The 21,129-nt window shown below is 38.2% G+C and overlaps 1 long non-coding RNA gene across 1 annotated transcript; it reads right to left on the bottom strand.

Annotated features, from left to right (window-relative positions):
• Positions 1-663: 663 nt before the first annotated feature.
• Positions 664-20,785, bottom strand: LOC132015050 (uncharacterized). Its single transcript, XR_009403531.1, has 3 exons — positions 20,735-20,785; positions 2,730-2,861; positions 664-775 (listed from the first exon to the last, which is right to left on the bottom strand). It is a non-coding gene; the product is annotated as an uncharacterized LOC132015050 (long non-coding RNA).
• Positions 20,786-21,129: the final 344 nt, after the last annotated feature.

Here is a 21,129-nt window from a genome sequence, read left to right as displayed (position 1 = left end):
CCTCAAAACAAGCCAGGCTGGGGACATTCATAGAAGACAACTATCCATTGATACATTTTTCATTTTACCTGGATTTATTTTCTACTCACTTTGGATTCTTATTCACCTTTCTATGCTCTTAGATTTAGTTTCTCTGAAATATAAATGTGTGATGGTATATGGGAGAGCTTTTTTTTCCCTTTCTCTTTCTTTCTTTTCTTTTTCTCTCTCTCTCTCTCTCTCTCTTTTTTTTTTTTTTTTTTTTTTTTTTTTAGAGAAGTTCAGCCAGTAAATCAGCAGGGCACTTTTGATGCCAAGGTAGCATAAGCAGAGGAGGCTGGGAACCTCAACAGTAAGATTCACCAACCGAATGATTCACAGCACTGGATTCTGATCACGTATGTCTGGTAAAGGGTAGCAGTAAATAGTCTGTGGAGAAAAAAGAGACGGGTCAACACTGGGCTGTAGAGATGAGTCAGTTCTCACCTGTGATTGGTTATTAATGAAAGCAGTCATTAAAAGCTTCCAAGAGGTATGTATGTATGTATATATATAGATCTATATATATATATTTGCAATTTTTAATTCCTAATTATTTTGGAAAGATCTTTGCAGAAAAACAAATCCTGTATTGGTGAGGAACAGAGCGTAGGAAGGGAAATACCTGAAGTATGGTGACTTCCTTCCTTGCTGGCCTGCATCAAGTGTGTCATCTCTGCGTGGTTTTATCCTGGCCAGCCAGCACCATCAAGGAGTAGTAGTACAAATGTGGGTGGGAGCAAATGACCACTTTCCCCTGCAATGTATACATTACAGAGTAGAGACATTACAATTGCAAGACTGTCATCTGATCTGGTAGTGATAGATTTCACCAAAAAACTGGCACCCGTATTTTATCTTTGTTCAGATTTATACCTGACTTAACATTTGCAATGTTTAGATATGGCAAAACAAGTTAAAGCATACATATGTTCCACAATTTGTGTAGCTAATCTCATGCATAACCCATAGAGGGGTATGTTGTCACCAGGAGGTGAAGACAGGGCCAAGTGCCCTGGTTGTTGTTGTTGGTGGTGAATTTATCATTACAATTAGGTTAAAACATAGTTACCATAATGAGGTAATTTTCATATTTGCCTAGTGACAGCCAAGGGGATTATATAATTTGTGAAAAGTAAAAACAGTAACAGAGTAACTTTTTTCTGGTTTAGACTTAACAGTGACCTCTCAGTGCCCTTCCCACTGTTTCTCTCTACAGTCACATTGTTATCTCATGGGATCTGCACTTATGAGCTCCACTTTACAGATGAAGAAACTGAGGAGGCTTCCAACAGAAGGAAATAAAGCTGGAACAGGAGCTCGAAGTCCAGGAGTCTGTACACCTCTCACCAAGCAAGCTCTCAATAAACACATTCGTCCACAGAGACTGAGGGTTGCTTCCTGAATGTCCTTGTTTTCCTGAAAGACCTTTCAGCAAGAACTGCTCTGAGAAATAAATTGGGGCAGAGTAATTTAATGCTTTGCGTCGCTGTCTACTGATTGTCTCTCTTTTAAATAAGAACACATTGTGCATCCATTTCTCAGCAATATTGCAGAAGATCACTAACTAATGTAGGCTTCATTCAGGAAATAAAGAGCAGGTTCTAATATGGGCTTGTGAGGTGCAAATACATGTGTATACATAGCAGCAGGAATGCGCATACGTCCCTCCGCTCTGCTCAGTCACAACAATTACTATGAAAGCTTCAATAACTTCATTTTGGCAAACGGAATGATGGGTCTGGGAACCAAATGTTAGCCTTAAGTGTGTTTTTCTGTTAGATCATTAGGTTTCCTTTTTTTCTCTTCTTAACAGATGTGTAGAAATTAAATGGGTCTGGAGCCACTAATATTTTATGCATATGAAAAACACTGTCTTTCCTGTGAATAAAACCAACCATTATCCCACTAATCGATCTAATGAAAAGATTTCCTGCACTAACAAAAAGTATTTTCTGATGATTTTAGTTCCACTCTTTATCCTGTCCACCTCTAGAAACCTAAACAAAAAAAAGCTCATCAGGCTGCGAATAGGAGAAAACCCTTACTTTTGCATTCTCCTCTACTTGCCTCTTTAAACTTGGCTCCTGTCCTCTTGGAGGAGAAGTGAATGGCAAGTCTGCTGCCCCCAACATTGTAAGTAATACCAGAACGTGGGTGATGTCATCACATACTAATCACTGTATGGAATAATTGGAAGAGACTTTGGAGAATACCTGCTTTAATTCCCTCACTCTAGGGGCCCCTGGGTGGCTCAGTCAATTAAAGCGTCTGCCTTGGGCTCAGGTCATGATCCCAGGGTCCTGGGATCAAGCCCCACATCAGGCTCCCTGCTGAGTGAGGGGTTTGCTTCTCCCTCTACCCCTCCCCCTGCTTGTGCATTCTCTCTCTCTCTGTGTCAAATAAATCAATAAAAACTTTAAAAAAATTCCCCTCACTCTATAGAGGAGAAAACCAGGGTATATAGAGAGATGTCCCCTGCACAAGATCACAAGTGTAACTAGGGGCAAACCACATTTATTGGATATTAATACAGTTCAGTCTTCACTGTTTGAGGAATGGCTTGTGGCTGTGACAGGGAAAAAAAAGTCTACCACTGTCGCTAGATGAACAAACTTCATTGATTGGCTCAGTGTATTCAGTCACAAGTTAATATACATGTACTGAGACTTCCAACATGCTAAATGTTGGGGATACACAGCTTAACATACCAAATGAGGTCCCGGCAGGCGAGAGCAGCTCTTTGCTTCAATAGACACCAATCAGAATGAGTTGGTCCTTGATAAGCAGAGGCCACTGAGAACTCATCATAGCACATGGCTACTGGACCAAGATAATATCTCCTGCCACAGAGAGTAAGAACATTTAAGGGATTGTACATTAATATTTTCAAAATCAGTCAGTCTCCCCTTTCTATTATCATGAAAGACAACACATGAATAGCAAAAATAGAGCTAGGACCCTGATTCACATACTTCACTGATTTTTGAATTGCAGTTTTTCTATTGTCTAAGAACATTCTTTTTTTTTTTTTTTAATTCTTTTAGGTTATGGAAAACAGGTAAAAAGATGAGAGGGTTTTTTTAGCTGGATATTCACAAAGAGCTAAAAACAGAGAGAAAAAACAATAACAACAACAAAAAGCCCTAACTTACATTCCTTTAAGAATGCCAGGTTAGATAAAAGTCAATGTCACTTTCAGCTAAAAATTCCATTTCAGGAGATAAATCATACTTTTAATAGAAAATATATTTTATCACTGAATTTTTTAAAGAAATATAAACAATGTATGAGTGATTATTTTTCTGTAACAGGATTACATAAAATGGAAGAATTAAAAATAAAACTCCTGGAAGGCAGGGTCAGTGCCTAGAATGTCTTTGTACATCCAGGTCATAAAAGATCACTAAAATGCAGTGAGTACTCGGAGACTTGATAAATCTCAGGAAGTATTCAAAAATCATAAAGAAAAGAATCTGATAAAAAATATGATTAATATCAAACAGAAAATTGCGTCAGTCATTCTACAACCTATTCACCAGGCAAAGAAAATGGAGAGACTCTTATGTCTAATCTTAAGTGGCCCTGTGTGTGGGTTGACCCTGGGGAAGACAGATGTGGCTTGAAATACTGGTTCTATCATGGTCATTTCAGTAAGAGTCAATAATGCTGGCAACTATGAAGACGAAGTAGCGGAAGTTGATGTTTTATATTTCTAAATTCAGATAGAGTTGAAAAGGCGAAATTCTCAATCTTTTAAGCTACATTTCAGAAATGATACAGATCACTTCCTTTGCCTCCTTTATTCCAGTGAGATGCGTTATTCTCCAAACGCAAGAAACCCCTTTCTGGTTTCCCCACCCTGAGATCTTCTACAGCCAGTTGTTATTTCTATTTCCTAAGGACATGGACAGTTCACAAGCCAGCAGAGTAGAAACTGAAGTTACAGAAGTGACTGAGGACCAAAAAGGATTTACTTAATCTCTATTTTATGTGAAAACAGGCCTAAGGCCCTAAAGAGGAAAGTGAGTCTGTTTCTTAACAGATAATTACTGAGAGGATAGTTGCAGTGACCAGTCCATTGCCAGAAGAATCCACAAATTGGCAGCCTGGTCCATCCATTCCCCTCTTCTGCTATTTCATCAAGATAAGGTGGTCGGGGGCAGGGGGTTGGGGGTGGGGGGGATCCATTATCTCCACTGTCTGAGCCCTGGGCTTTCCATCTTCTTCTGGCAATCAAGGACAGTTCCTCTCCTTGTTTCAATGCCAGTGGCCTCCCCCAAACCTCATTTTCAGAAATCGGTGGAATCTGCCTTGGGTTAGACAATTTCCAAAATACTTCCTAGGCAGAATCATGGAAATTAAAGATGTGGAGGAACTCATTGGATCATCTAGTTCCTCTATTTCCCATTAAGGAGTTTTCCAGATGGAGGGTTTTCATATGCTAGATGCCTCCTCTCATTTCTGCATAGCCTAAAGTCAGATTCTGAGCATCCAAGCCTAATGGGGAGAGGTGAATAAGGCCTGCATTCAATAATTTCATAGACAGAAAAGTGCCTTATCCCAAAGGTATTATCATATTACAACAACTTTTGGATGGAAATAGGTGACACCTCATCAGCACAGTTATGTGAGAGTGTTGTATGGTCCTCCAAGCACCAGGGCCTGACATTTCTTTCACAGAGAGCAGGGTTTGGTTGCTATGTCCTGAGCACAATGGAACCCATTGGGAACACAGGGTGTTTTTGTTCTTTTTTCTCTCTTTCTTTTCTCTTCCTTCCTTCCTTCTTTCTTTCTCTCTCTCTCTCTTCTTTCCTTTTCTTTTCTTTTTCCTTCCTTCCTTCCCTCCCTTCTTTCTTCCTTCCTCCTTTCTTGTTGCTCTATTTTTCTGCATAGAGAAACTTCTGTTTGGGGGACTCTTCCAGAACTCTTTTGGAAGAGAAGAGTGATGTCCAATGGTACATAGGTAAATCTGCAGGAAGACGTCTGTCTGTCAGAAACAGACACTGTTTTCACTAGCAATTTATTTGCGAGTCTCCCCTTCCTGTATTTCTAGCATCATCACATAATGCTGCCAAAATATGGTTTGAATTTCATTCTTAGTAATTATATTAAAGAGCCTCCTTAGGTAGCTGTCATTGTGGTTAGATGGTTATGATCACATTATGGTCTAGAATAACCTTCTCTCTCTCTCTCTCTCTCTTTTTTTTTTATAATACAGAAACCCAACTTTAAAATCAGCTGAGAGGGCATCCTGATTTGCTTTCTTCCTTAGCTGTACACATTTGCATAGATTATTTAGCCTGAGTTTCAATCTACCCATTTGTGCGTGATTTGTCATAAAGCAAAATAAACGTTAAATTATCTGGTTCAGGCTCAATACAAAATAAATAATAGTTTCCTCGCCCCCTTGTTAATGGTAATTAATCTAGGATCCTTAGAAAAATCTCCAAAATGAGGAATAAATGTGAAAATATTTCCCCCTGCCTCACTTAAGAAAAAGCCCAAATTTTATATTATTCTGGTTATAATAGTTTGTTCCGGATTACACAGCTCCTTGTGTATTTTAAAGACAAAAGAAAAGAAAATCTTCTGTCCAGTGTAGAGTTAACAGAAATAATTAAAAGAATTTTAAATATTAAGCTTATTAAATCCTGTGGTACTCCATGAAGCCCTTGCCCTGACATATTAAAATACGTTTTAAAGTACTGAGTAATATTAGAGTTGTCAGACATGCCTTATTCATGGGTCGAAATGTTTAAGTCTTTTGGTTGCCAGTAGCAGGAAACAATTTGGACTAATAAGCACAAAGGGCAACTTAAAGGAATGATTTGGAAATCTCTTTCCTTGAAATACTCTTCCCTCAGATACTTCCAGTTTTTCCTTTCCTTCCCCCAAATTGTTATTCAAATGTCACTTTCTCAGTGAGTCCTTCCTTGATCCTTCTTGAGACAATTACAATCCCTTACACATTCGCAACACTCCTTTCCAAACCTGCTATGTATTTACTTATCTATATTGATTTTCTATCTACTCTTACAATATGTAAGGTCCGTAAAGACAAGGATTTTAGATCACTTTATACATTGATTTTTGCCTTAGCAACTGTCACAGTACCTGGCAGTTAGTGAGAAATTAGTAAATATTTATTGAATAAATGAATGAATCTGAATCTCATGGAATCCGAGGGAGAATAAAAAAACTTGGCTTCAGAAAGAGCCAAGGTCATGCACTTTAGAAGCAGGATTATTTCAATCCTCTCCCCCTGGAGCTCTGCCATTGACATGGAAGTCCATTTTTATGGGTAGAATGTGTCTTCTAAAGTCTCAAAGTTAGTTCATTCTCTGTCAACATACTCAAAAGAAGTTGTTTGAAAGGGGGTGTAACTGACTTGCCTGCCATTAGCATCAAATGGCACTTCCAATATTTCTTAGATTCAGGAACAGTGGCCAACACTCAAATGCTTACCAAGTAATATGAAGGTATGAAACAGACTGGGTGTGATCCCCTGGTGAATACTGTACCCTAGTAGTAGGGGATAGTGTGTTGAAGCAGTGAATAATTTCTTCATTTAAAGGGTGAAGCCTCTATTCAGGCTGGCTGACATTCTCTTGGGCCAAAGCCCACTTTCCCCAGACCTTCTGATTTTCAAAAGAAGCTGTAAATAGGGGTCTTTCTATACAGTCTCCGAATTTCAAAATTGCAACAACTGTTCACAATATTTTATTAAAATACACCTCAAAGATCACGCAAAACATCTTTAGAGGACAGATGTGGCCCAAAGACGCAGTGTTTGTAAGTTCTGGGCTCCATCCTCAGTTCTAATTGTCTGAATTTCATCATCAAAGCCATCTTCACCTTATCTGTAACATTTATAAAATTACTAACAAAACTTGATGTTTTTCATGCTAGATTTCTAATAGACATACCTTTTAAGTCTTTTTTCCTTCTAACGACCTCCTTATAGTCCCTTGATTATTTCAGTGATGTTTGTTAGGACCTTTTCTAGCTCTATCTCCATCTCTCTCAAGTGCTAAGTAGAATAGGTAAGAGCATATTGAATTTGCACAAAGGAAATCTAGGTTCTATCCTTGGATTTTTATCTTACTGGTGATGCAAACTTGAACAAAGTTATCTAAACTACTTAGAGCTATGCTCTTCTGTTCTTAAAATGAGAATGACAGCACCTGCTTCTTTTCACCTGATGTGAGGCCATGAGCATGACAGAATTTATAAACTACAAAGGGCTGAAAATGTAAGACTTATCAGAGTATAGTAACACCATCGCTTTATATGACAGTTAAATCCCACTGAATGCTTTATTTCTAATAAAATAGTTTATTGCCAATAAAAGTTTTTATTTCCAATAAAATTTAGAATGCATAATTGCATGGTTTTTTGGATGCTGCTGCGACTGCAGCAATATTCTGAAATGTTCTCCAGACACTACAATCTTTTCCTTAGACTATAATTTATATTTCACAGTGTAGTACCTTATAAATTTATCTTCCCTGAAACCTAACTCATCCCTTTTCTGTCCTCAATCAACTTTCTGCATATCCTCTTTTTGTTGTCGATTAGCTCCTTTCAGGCATCCTCAGTTGCATTTACGAAGTCATATTTGATCTTTCTTTCTCGTTTATTCTTCATTTTGAGTCACCTTCTTTGTTAATCTCTAGATTTGAAAAATAACATAGATATCATGAAGTTAGTTGCTCAAGGAACATGTTTTTCATGAAGCTCCCAGTTCCTCCAACTTAAAATTATCGCTTACTCTTCTAAGTAGCTATATAACGTTGCTGATTTAAAGCTTAATACATTTCACATTGATTACTCTCTGAATTCACACATCAAAGTAAGTACAGTGACTCAATCTTGTTCAGCTCTGTAGCCAACTCTCAGAGTAAGACTTTGTATATAATAGGTACTCAAAAGAAGCTAGATAAATGGACTTTTCCTTAACTCAATTATCTTTATTTTTCTACATCAAAGTCAAGTGTTACTATTTTTTATTTTCACTGCTTTCATTATATTCTCACATGTTATACTTGTCAACTCAGTATTTCACCAGGCAGAAGAAACTGGCAGTTACAAAAAAGAAAACTTAGAGGATTTTCTTTTTTTTTTTCTAGGCAACATATTTGACATGTTGGTTGAGACTGTGTTCCAGCATCAGTCCCTAGGGAATCTTGACACTAGCACTTTTCTAAGTAGAGAGATGATCATTTATTCCTACACATTGCTTCCTGTCATTAAGCCATTTCCGTACTTAAGACAAAACATTTTCCATAATAACAAGGAAACCCATTATTTAAAATTCCTTGACCACCTATAGGATGCACACTTATAAAGTCTTTCTGAAAGTAGAAATAGAATTATATTGTTTTGTTTTCAATATCACCTCTGAGAAATCGAAGAAATTGATTTATTTAATAATCTTTGTGGAGAAACTGCTAGGTGTCAGGCTTTATAAGACACCATAAGGGCACACAGAAGAAAAGCCATTTAGTGTTCAAGAAGTTTTATCTTGGCAATTGGCAAAGCGCTCAAATGAAGAGGACAGAGGGACCAATCTCAATTCTATATTGGAGGGAGGTCCGTGAGGGTTTAATTGAGGTACACACTTAAGAAGAGTCTTCAAAGAAAATACACTTAGTGTTCAAAAGGCAGGAAGTGCATTCTGAAAAGAAAAGGACTAGCAAACGAGAAGGCACGCACCAGCGATCTACGTGCGGTGACCTACGTGACCTACATGCAGTGTGGTGACCTACGTGTGGTGTGGTGTAGTGACTTACGTGTAGGCTGTCTGGTGTTTCTGGGAAGGAGCTGTGGAGCACGATATGACCAGAAGAGACACTGCTGCAGAGATCTTCAAACCATTTTATTCAATACTCCAAGCACTTGAACACTTGCCAGTAGGCAAAGGAAATAGTAAGAAATGTCCCAGAGACATAATACTGATGGTGAAATAAAGAATGTCCTAGGGGGGCACCTGGATGGCTCAGTGGGTTAACCCTCTGCCTTCGGCTCAGGTCATGATCTCAGGGTCCTGGGATCGAGCCCTGATTCAGGCTCTCTGCTCAGCGGGGGTGGGGGGGGAGGGGGAGCCTGCTTCTCTCTCTCTCTCTCTGTGCCTGCCTCTCTGCCTACTTGTGATCTCTGTCTGTCAAATAAATAAATAAAATCTTAAAAAAAAAAAAAAAGAATGTCCTAGGAAAGGAATGGTTTGCAGGTTATCTGAAAAATCTAGTTCAATGCTCTAAGCCATCAGAGCAGCAACAACAAGAAAAGGAGGGGACAGGATGTATTACTTTGGAGGTCTGATCAATAGGAACATACAATTGTGATTGAGTTAATCAGCGGAGCATTATTTTCCCCTTGTCTAAGCCATGTTTCACATCTCCCCCGAAGTTATATTTTCCTAGGAACCTGAGATTCTATCATTTTTTTCCAGGTGCTGCCATCCTGACAAACATGGGGATACGAATCACCACTCTGAAGTTCCCAGGTTTGCTTCCAGTTTCCTCCCAATGGATACCGTGCACTGGAAACCATTAGTCTTTGCTACCGCAAGTCAACTTAGTATGACAGTTTGCACACTGTAGCCAAAAGTTTCACCAGGGTCCCTGATAACTTATTTAGATCTAGTCTTTTAATTCACTATAGAAAATAATCTTTACTTACTCAGTACAACTTTATTTTTAGCTGAGAATCTGCCATAGTTTGTGCATCATTTGCTTTCCTTTAAAGACCATTTTTCCTTCAATAACCTCTGTTCATCCCTAATTTCTCATTTAACTCACTCATGAGCTATAACTGAGTTACTTTTTTTTTTTTTTTAATGTGACACAAATCTTTTCTTAGGTTTCTATTAGGATTGTTATACGTGACTCTAGGTTTCCTGTGTTCTAATTGCTCTCTAAATACTTCTTATTTCCATTACTGGCTTATGCCAATAAGTGAGGATAAAGAACTATGAGACAGAATGGCATTCTGATACATTACATATTACATACCAGGAAATTAAAACTGTTTGGTCTATTCTTAATTCTCTAATTTTTTTTTCTGGAATCCTAGAAATATAATTAAACTGCACACTAATTGTTCCAATCATTGCATATATTCACCCCAGTACTGTTTTTAAGCACAGAAAAAACTGGAAACAACATAAATGTACTAAGATGGCATATTTAGTGGCTCAATCATGGTATATTTAGATAACACACTAAGCAGCCATTGAAAGTTATAATTGTAGGGGAGCCTGGGTGGCTCAGTGGGTTAAGCCTCTGCCTTCTGGCTCAGGTCATGATCTCAGGGTCCTGGGATTGAGCCCTGAGTCGGGCTCTTTGCTCAGTGGGGAGCCGGCTTCCTCCTCTCTCTCTCTCTGCCTACTTGTGATCTCTCTCTCTCTGTCAAATAAACAAATAAAATCTTTTAAAAAAAGTTATTATTTTAATCTGCATATTTTGACATGAAAACCTATTCATTATTTATAAGGGAAAAGCACATTGTACTATTAGATGTGGAATATGACCTTACTTTGTGATAGCTTTCTTTTTATATGACTTTATTTGAGTGGTAGAATTTCAGGTGACTTTAGGGGCAGCTGTGTTGTTCAGTCAGTTAAGCATTCAATTCTGGACTTTGGCTCAATTCTGATCTCGGTGTCATGAGATCAAGCCCCGCATTGCTCTCTGCACTAAGCAAGGAGTCTGCCTGAGATTCTCTCTTTCCTCCCTCTGGTCCTCCCTGCCTCTCTCTCTTTCTCTCTGAAGTAAGTACATAAATTTTTTTAAAAAAGAATTTCAGGTGACTTTAATTTTTAGCTATTTTGAATTTTCTGGTAAAGGGAGCACATGTGAAGATTTAGATCACTTCTCTTTTTACTTGGTAATACTTATCCTGGTTTTAAACTTCACTAAAATTTTCAGAATAAGGCATTAGTAATACAGATGATCAATGCTAACTTTGAAGAATGTTTTTATGTGATTTTGCAAAAACAAAACAAAATAAACCAAAAACCTTCCATAATTTTCTCTAAGTTAGCTGCCCTTGTCTGACTAGAAAGAAACACTGGATCTTACCTGTCCTGAAGCCCAGGGGATATTCATTTCATAAATGTTAACACCACCATGACTAAATCTGACCACTGCAGAATGACTATTTCTGGGTTTATATTTAAACTTTAAGTCTTTTTTTTTTTTTTTTTAATGTAAACTGGATTGTTGTTTTCTTTTTCTACATTCTTTGTTGAAAGAATCCCTCCTGTCCAGGGCACAAGGGCATCAATTACATTATTATTCCTTCCTAAGAAAAGGGAAGGACAGCCACTGGGCAAGTTGACATTCAGATCTGTCCTAGTTTTTTGGTAGTACACATCCTGACATCTTCCACTTGATAACGAGTGTTGATATATTGGGTGCATTTTTCTTTCCTTTCATTTGATTCTCCTTTACTTTGGCAGGTCTCGTAGGAAGGGGACATTACTTCTTCTAGTATCCAGTGGTTTTTTTTTTCCTCTTCACAATCTGGAAAATTTCATTATGAAATCTGAAACTCAATATTAATGCCACCAACACATTTTGCATGTTAATTCGCCAAGAAGATAAATCACATTTTCTCATGTTTCCAGAATCCCCAGGATTAGAGGGCATCCCACACTTGCTTCCTGGATGCTCTACACTGAAGCCCCATCTGGTTTTCTTTTCTAAACATGTTCCCCTGAGATTTTCTTTAATTTGAATTGTATTAAATTCATCAAACTTCTTAATGAGCCTTGGGCCTTGTTCGACTTGTGTGGCGGTCTCTCCTGGATAGTAGCTGAGGGAAATCTTAACCGCCTTCAGTCCATGCACTTCTGGGCGTTCCCATCAGGTCTAAGCCCTGTTTCACATTATGTGAATGTCATAAATAACTTGGTTGAAAGGGTCAGTGTTTTCTTATCTTGAAGAGAGTCAAAGGGCAGTTTGCATTTATCTAGGAAATGCACCTCACAGATGCTAGTCTTAAAGGCTCCTCAGGGGACGGGTGGGGAAATACTATTATCCTTACATAATTCTAAAAACCTGGGGGGTAGTGAAAAAACTGCACAAATTCTTCCCTTTCCTTTTCATCAAGGCCACAACAGAAGAAGAAGAAGAAAAAAAAAAAACACACACCCCTGGTAATTTCATTTTTCTTACAGCTCGGTTTCTTCTCAGTAGTATATTCTTTCCTTATAACATCTTAGCTTATTTTCTTTAGGATATCTTTTATTTGTACACAGAGCGGATTGTAAGAGGTTTCCTTTGCTAGTATCCTGGAAACGGTCTCAAGTATACCTCCCCGAATCATAAGAGCAAAGCCAAGATTTTTTCCTTTTGTTTTGTTTTGTTTTGCTGGGATGAACTGGGATCTAACCTAAGAAATTTAACTCAAATCAAGTTAAAAAAAAAAAAAAGACAGTTTTGTAACTATATTTTAAAGGCCCCCTACACAGTCTCCAGCTGTCTGGATCTGTTCCTGGATGGAAATCGTAGATGAAGTCTGTGATAGCTCCCTATTGAATTTTCAGGGCCACCGCCCAGTTTTAGTTCATGCTATCTGCTCCTCGCCAAATTCCACTTCCTTCAGACTATAACTCACATTCATTTATTTAAGTTTGAAGTCTGGAAAAACCAACTTCTAAATACTAACAAAGTTGAATTTTACCAACGCATTTTATTTTATTTTATTTTTATTTTAAGATTTTATTTATATATTTGACAGACAGAGATCACATGTAGGCACAGAGGAAGGCAGAGAGAGAGGAGGAAGCAGGTTCCCCGCTGAGCAGAGAGCCCGATCCCAGGACCCTGGGATCATGACCTGAGCCAAAGGCAGAGGCTTTAACCCACTGAGCCACCCAGGTGCCCCTACCAACGCATTTTAAAAACTGATAAATACCTGCAAAATTCTTCTTAAATGTTGTGAGATCAATTCTATTCTATTATTAATATCTGTAACTTAATATGGGTTCATTTTTCTTTTGATCCACTTTGTTGAGGTATATTTTACATACAACAGAATACACTTAAATTAAGGGTAGAGTTTGGTCAGTTTTCCCAAGTACAATACCTGTGTAACAACACAATCGCGATATGGGGTAACCATCCCACCCCCCGAGGTCAGATACTACACAACATCTGAGGTGGGACTGAGGACGGCATGTATGGGAACTGAGAGCCAGCCAGTGTAGCTGGATTAGTGGAAGAAGCAGAGAAGAACAGCATGAAAAGAGGTCAGAAAAGCAGGTGAGGTCTGATCTGATGAAATAAAGTTTGACTTTATGTCCAACATATGTCCAATGACTTTATGTCCAAGCCACTGACATGTTTTATGGAGAAGAATAGCACGACATGATTTACGTCTCATTTTCCTTCCATCTCTATCTGCCCAAGCCTACACTGTCCACAGGCCTAGCCCCTATTTCAGACTTCCTGATCCCATCCACAAGAATCTTCTGGGGTTTTTAAAAATACTTTTTATAAGCAATCTCTATGCCCAACGTGGGGTTCAAACTCATGACCCCAAGATCAAGAGTCATATGTTCTACTGACTGAGCCAGCCAGGAGCCCCTCTTTGGCATCTTTGTTACCCCCTAAAATTCCCTACTACTTTGTGTCTTCTATTACTTACGCCATCGCTTCCATTCTAGCTTGAGCATGTAAAAGGAATGGAAGGGAAGATGCAAGGAATAAGTTCTGAAACATACTGTCACACTGGTCATGACACTGTATTACAAAATTATTCTAATTGCCAATTTACGGCTATGTAAGTAGTTCTACGAAGAGGGGGACACAGTAGAGAAAATAATCATTTGTTAAACGCCTACTTCCTGGCATTACTCCAGACACTAGGAGTAGCACTATACAATATAGCATGTAATTTAATAACTATCAGGCTTAGTAGAGGCTGCTTACATTAGCAAATGAAGAAATAGTTCCAGAGAATTAAATCAACATGCTCAAAATCACTTAAGTGGTAAAAATGCCCAGATCATTATGGAAACAGAAGCCATTCTATATTCGTAATTCATGACATTCTCTTAAAATTGGGATTTTCTTTCTAGGAGAAATAATATTAACACTTTAACCAAGCAAACAGAAAGGGGGAGAGGAAGTGGAATTTTTTTTAAGTTCCTAATATGTGCTGCTTAATAAGCTAGATATTTAAAAATATTATCTCCTGTAATTATTCCAACAATCTCAAAGGAAACTTAAATTATTTCCCATATTTTGTTGAAAATGAGGTCTAGAGAAATTAAGGAGACTGCTCAAAGTCACATGGCTCACTGAGAGCTGCGATCTGATTCTGCTATGTCTGGTTCTAATACCCATGCCCTTTGCACCTAACTCTACCACTTTTAGAAAGGAAAAGTTGGCATGATCTCTAGACTGAAAGATGCATAATAAATTTATTCTGCAGAACCTTTTATCCAGAGATGAAACAAAAATCTTGGACCAGCAGGGAGGGGGCCAGTAATCTCCCTCTGCTTCCTCAGTGTCTTTGAAAGAGAACATGGTTGTCAAGTACCCTAAAATTAATGACATCTTTTGATGGAAGCATAAGCAGCTCTGTGCTTCAGGACCCCCAGGAACAGGAAATGAAGCTGCTTCTAGGAGAAATGAAGTTGCCCTCGCAGGGTGGGGTGGGGTAACGGGGGATGTGTGGACAGCATTTGAACGGGCAATTGATCAGTAGGAAGATTACTGTAAGGTGATAAAAGAATTGTAAGTCACAAAAACTATTGTTTTAATAAAACGGATTGTCTCCAGCCATGTTGTATGCAATGAATTCTTGACATATGTTTCTAAGTACTATCTTTAACAATGCAGAGCCAATCCCTCTCTTTATCTAGGACGAAAGCCAATCCCTCTCTTTACCTAGGATGAAAGGATTCCTTTGGACTATTTATCTGATGGACCAATCAGGATATGCATTTATTTTGTTACTAATTTTAACCAGAGTGTTTGCTGCTCTCCACTGCCCCAGATAGGGTGTGCTAGTTTCGGATGTGTTACTTTTCACTGACTACATCCAAGATTAATTTCAAAACCATTAAAACATAGGAACCCACTAAAAATTTCTTTCTATTAGATTACTACTTGGCAAAAATTTCAGTAGTTCTGGGTGAAGTATAAATGCTTCAAGTTGGTTTAACATATGAAAAAAATATTTTAAAACAGTAAGGGAAATTAACATTTAACATGCTTACCCTTATAATATGCTGACATATAATTTATTTTGTAACAATTAGATTAGAATCTAGAAGATAACTATATCATAAAAATATCATTAAATAACAATTACAAATGCATTAGATGATCTATAATATCTCCTCACTATGAACATATTATTAAATGGAATAGAACCAAACTAGCTGGTAAAGTGATTTTTCAGCACAAAATAGAGTATCTGAGTTGTTACTAAGAGTTTTCAGATAGAAAAAAACAGTGCTAGATCTGGCATCAAATTATTCATCTTGGTGAAGAATAAGAATAAGAATCTCTCTGCCTATGTAGAAACAGCTTTGTACCATGGTGTGACAATCTTGGTGAAGTTTTCTTTCTTTCTTTTTTTTTCCCGCAATCCAATTTAGCACTAACATTTGCCTGGCTTTCCCTAGGTAGTTTTTTTTTTTTTTTTTTTTAATTTCAGTAGTACTGTAAGACAGTCGCTTCTCAAAACCGGTGTGAAGAGAAGATCCTATACCATATGCCCCAAATATTTCTTTCTTCTAGAATCTATTGGAAGACTATTTAAAAGACCCCAGAGAAATTCAGCAACACATCAAGACCCTTTGTCTATTGTAACTGACAAATACATTGAAATAGTGTAGATGTCATCTTCAGCGGTTTCAGGGCGAGGGAGGGAGCGGGGCAGGGGACCAGGCAGCATAGTCCTTTCACTTTGTGGATTAAAAAAAAAAAAACTTTGTATAATGCTTCTATTTAAAGTCTTTTGGAAATACTGCCAAGAATATGGGGACAAGATAATGAAATTCTCTCCTACTCTATCTATCCATCTGCCTATACCAATCTATCTACCCACCCAATTACCTATCTACCTACCTATACAATATTAGATTTATCTGGAGGCTTCCTGCAATATACCAAATATCCTTTTAGGAATAAAGAATGCATTAGGATGTTAAGAAATGCTTCTCTACAAACACAAATCAGCACATCAGAGCCCTAACATGTGCTTGGCCTGAGTTAAACCATTACTTCTTGGGTCTTTCTTATTTATGTTTCCAGAAGACCCAACTAAATAATAATAATTCAAAGTACTAAGAAGTTTAAAAATAGACTAATGTGGTCTAATGTTAAATGTTTCTCTGCCTATCTATCTATTGTCTATCTACCTATATATTTTAATCAAAAGCCTTTGCTTTGCTGCCACCTAAAAGACAGATTTCAGCCCTTTAATTACCAAATTTTGTTGTTGCTGTTGCTGATGCTTTTGCTACAAGGATCTTTTCCTTTACTCCAGTTACACTCTACTTAGGACATTTTTCAGACCTTTGAATATAGATCTGACAGTGGAGATATGTCTGGGACTGATTTCCTAAAAGAGAAAAAAAACCTCATCATAACTAAAATAAATCATATTTAAGAAATTACTTTGCAATTTGTCTTCCTACTCACTGTTTGATCATTTCAGCACTATTCAGTGAATTGCATATAAAAATGAATAGAAACTTTTGTTTTTCTTTGGGTTAATATGTCAACTTGAAGGTGTAAACATAAGATTCATATCTATAATGAAAGCAATATTAGAGTTCTCAAAATTCATGAATCCTTATGGCTCTGTTGGTTAAGTGTTTAACTCTTGATCTCAGCTCAGGTCTTTATCTCAGGGTTGTGAGTTCAAGTCCTACACTGAGCTCCACACTGGGTATGGAGCCTATTAAAAAAAAATGAAGTTACCTCTATAAATAAATCTTTCAATTACTCCTTTTTTAGAAATAATTAATCCTTTGAGAAAATACAAATTAAAGGGTGTTTGCTCAACTGAATTGGAGAGTTTCTTTAGAAGAATTCCTTTCATAAACATGGATCAACTCTAAGCTCATATTTTGAATATGGAAATTCTCTTGGTGATGAAAGTTATACTCAGTAAATGTGGAATGTGTGCTTCATACTTTAAGTGTTCTTAAAAATAATAATCACGCCAGTGAACTTCAAGATGATGAAGTTTAATGGTCCCTGGAGTCTGAACAGATCTCACTGGTTGGATCCAAATATATACTTGCAATGAAAAGTGTGTGTAGAATCAGCACAAATCAGTAGAGAATCATGGCTCTGGTGGGAAAAACATGTGTGCCAGTCAGAGGAACCCCTGGCTGCTGCAAGTGATTGAGGAATTGAGAACTTTGGCTCCACTAAGTGTAACTGGGTGCTAGACAGAATTCCACTAGGAAACTTTCGCTGAGATTAGAATAGTTTATAAAGGATGCCAAGGAAAGCATAGTTGGTGCTGCTAGGGCAGACTAAGGCATGAAAAGTGAAATCATTAGACATTATACGGGATTCTAAAAGATGAGGAACTGTCTAATAAAAAGTGTTGTCTTTACTCTTTGGACCTACTTTTTGTTTGTTTTTGTTCCTTTTCCTCTTCCCTGTCATGGTCAGTGGTTGACCTACAACTAGGTTCAGTTATTTGGAATCTCTGGCACTAATGTCATCTGGCCCGGGATTTCCAATTAATTATTTTGTGAAATAGCTACTATCTTAAAGCTATTCATTTATACTGGCAGAAGGTCAAATTATAGTGTCAGAGTTTTGAGTGCCTAAAAAAATGGGAATGTTTCCTTCTCATCCTGACAACAAAAACAAGTAGGTTGTACTAGAGAGGAGTGTGGGATTTCTGGCATGATTAGCTTTTGCTCTGCTAACAAGGTGAAGAAGGAAGAAAGGCATAGAAAATTTAGCTTTTACATGGATGGATCATGTCAAGTTTGGTTTTCCCATTTCCTCTGAATTTTATTTATTTTTTTGGACAATGCTTTAATTTTACAAAATGGTTGTGAAAACGCTGCTGACAGCTGAGTTTATACCCATGGGTCATCGTGGTCACCAGGAGATTGGGTCTACAGTGAATGAGTGGCAAGAGTCTGGGAAGAGGCAGTGAGCACAGAGATACTATGTTTAAAAAGTCATTCTGTTAAAAATCCATCTTAAATCTCCTAAGACACCATAGGCACCCTAACTTTTTCCAACCAATATAGCTACAAGGTAGTTCAGCTCTCAAACACAGTATGAGAATGTGAGAGACGTAAACTAGACAAATTAACGTATTTATCGTATTATTTGAAGCCTTCAAATATTTTCATGATTAGTGTAGTAGGAATTTAGAATTAAGGCCTGAACTTTTGCCATAGACTGAGTGGGTTATCTTATTTTCCCAATAGAGTCACAGAAAGAAAGGAATCAAACCAATTAACTGAAAATGATTATTTACTGTTTGGTACTCTGTTGATAGAAGCTTAGGAATTAAATAAATCCTATGACCTATAATCTAGTAACAAGGGTTGTCTATCTATTTCTTTACAATTCTTTGTGGAAAGCTGTAAACTTTTAGATATTCTCGACATTTCCTCGCAGGGAGGAGACAGAGAGCTGCATGACAGACTGTCTACTTTAAGTCAGGTGTTTTATACACACTATCTCACACAATCTGGATTAACTGCCACTGCGGGAAGCATTAGAGTGATCTTTTTAGTGAATAAAAACACAAACCTCAACAGGAAAAAGTTAAGTCCACCAAGGGCATATTGTTAATAAGTAGTAAAGTTTGGATTTTAAGCCAAATCACTCTTAAATACAAATCCATATTTAATTTACTTCACCGACAAGCTAGAAGTGGAAAACAATTAAACATATTTTTAAAAACCTGTACTTTTACCTTTAGCACCCGGGAGTGGAAAAAAAAAAGAAAGTCTGCTTCATTCAGACTTCATTCATTCATTAGGAGCAGTTTGGAGCAGGGTCCCAGAGGACCTCAGTCAGTTAAGCATCTGCCTTCGGCTCAGGATATGATCCCAGAGTACGAGATTGAGAACCGAGATTGAGCCCCGGGTCAGGCTCCCCGCTCCATGGGAAGTCTGCTTCTCCCTCTTCCTCTGCTCCTCCCCCATCACATGTGCTCTTTCCCTCTTGCTCTCTCTCAAATAAATAAATTAAATTAATTAAAAAGAGAGTAGTTTGGAGCAATAAACTAACCAAGGCCCAAGCAACAACTATACGTACACCTGTAGTCGTGTGCACATAATTCTCACTCTCTGGAAAAGCCCAGTGTTTCATATTTTTTTTAATGCAATGGTCTGCCAAGTGCAGCCACAAGAGGAGACACAGGAGAGATTCAGGAAAACAAAGATTTTTATACTCATAGGTCCAAGACAGGAGGCATGCCAGGCCAGGCAAGGCCACATAAGGAAAGACACCAGTGTGGCCAGGAAGTGGAAGACAAGAGTGAGGGGAAAGAATTAGGCCAGAGCCTTTACTGGTATTTTCACGGGAAGGAAAATACCCAGTGGTACCCAGTCCTGGGATGATCAAAGTAGAGGATTATTTTCTTCTGGGGTGTATGCTAGCTAGAAGAGGTAGGGCTTCAGTTTGGGTTAGTTTGCATTTCAAAGTCATGCCCCAGGCTGGATCCTTTGCTATCTCTAAGAATTGGCTGTCTTCCCAAGGGGCAACCTCTCCCCAGGTAGAAATGTTTTCCAAGATGTCAAAACAGAGCATACAGAAAATAAAAAGTATATTACAATACACCAAAATGCTTTTCTCACCTGCCATGATTATTGCTGTCTCTTTGCTTTATGAATTTGGTTTGAGAATATACTGAACATTCTTCACCACCTGATTAGCGGACATTCTTCCTTACCCCCGGGGAAACCAGAGTCTGAGTTTGATCTGATTTCTGATTTCCTTGATGTAATCCACATAACTTGAGAGAAAGGTGACCACATTCTCGTCTGCTTGTGAATAGACCGGGATTGTGTACGGGGAACTGGCCTCCCCTTAGTAGTAGTTGCGTCAAGTGTGAGCACAGAACTCTATTTTGACCAAAATGATGTAAACATTTCTGTAGGGCTCCAGAGAAGCTCTTCACAGATCTGCTGAGAAGGCTTCAGGAAGCTTCCCTCTCTCATGCTGGATGTTAACTAAAACACTCGTGACCTCAATACCTTGGTCGGCCACTCCAAGAGCACAAAGGGAAGCATTCTCAGGATGAAGCCAGCACCTCTCAAGATGAAGCCAGCACCGCACAGGATGTTACAGATAGAACTTGTGAACTAAAGGCATTGTGGGGGGGTGCCTGGGTGGCTCAGTGGGTTAAAGCCTCTGCCTTCGGCTCAGGTCATGATCCCAGGGTCCTGGGATCGAGCCCCGTGTCGGGCTCTCTGCTCTGCAGGGAGCCTGCTTCCTCCCCTCTCTCTCTCTGCCTACTTGTGATTTCTCTCTGTGTGTCAAATAAATAAAATCTTTTAAAAAAAAAATAAAAAAAAAAATAAAGGCATTGTGGGGTTGGGGGCTGAATGATTGTTCCTCTTGGTGGGTGTCCTCTTACTGTTTCAATCAGGTTGAATTGAATTTCCTTTTGCATACATGGCTCCAAAAGTTTACTACTTACGATGACAGCTTTAGATTAAAAAAAAAAAAATAAAGACTTGAGAGCACCCCCTACTCACAACAGTGGCTCTGGTATTTCCATAAGATCACCATGTCGAAGCCCTCCTATTCCACTCCTGCCTTCCAGGTGTTGTATTGAAGGGAAAGAGTACAAGGGGAAGTGTTTTCAGTGAACTTGTCCTAGAACAGGAATCAGGTAATACAAAGTCAGTTGAGCATCCACCCTGTGCCAGATACTCTCTGGGTTATGAAGGTAAAAAGAAAAGCCAAACAAAATCCCCAATAACAAGTTAGCTGTTTAAAAGAAAGAGGAAGGCAATACATAAATAGGTAAGACTATAATGTCAGGTGGCATGAATATTTTCATGCCAGGGCAGAAGAATATCTTAACCCAATATTAAATAGTGCTAGAGGAAGAGCAGGCATAAAAAGGAATAGACACAGGGAATAGACA

Source organism: Mustela nigripes, chromosome 4 (assembly GCF_022355385.1).
Source record: "Mustela nigripes isolate SB6536 chromosome 4, MUSNIG.SB6536, whole genome shotgun sequence".
Lineage (NCBI taxonomy): Eukaryota > Metazoa > Chordata > Mammalia > Carnivora > Mustelidae > Mustela > Mustela nigripes.
This window is presented reverse-complemented; position numbering and strand designations above follow the sequence as displayed.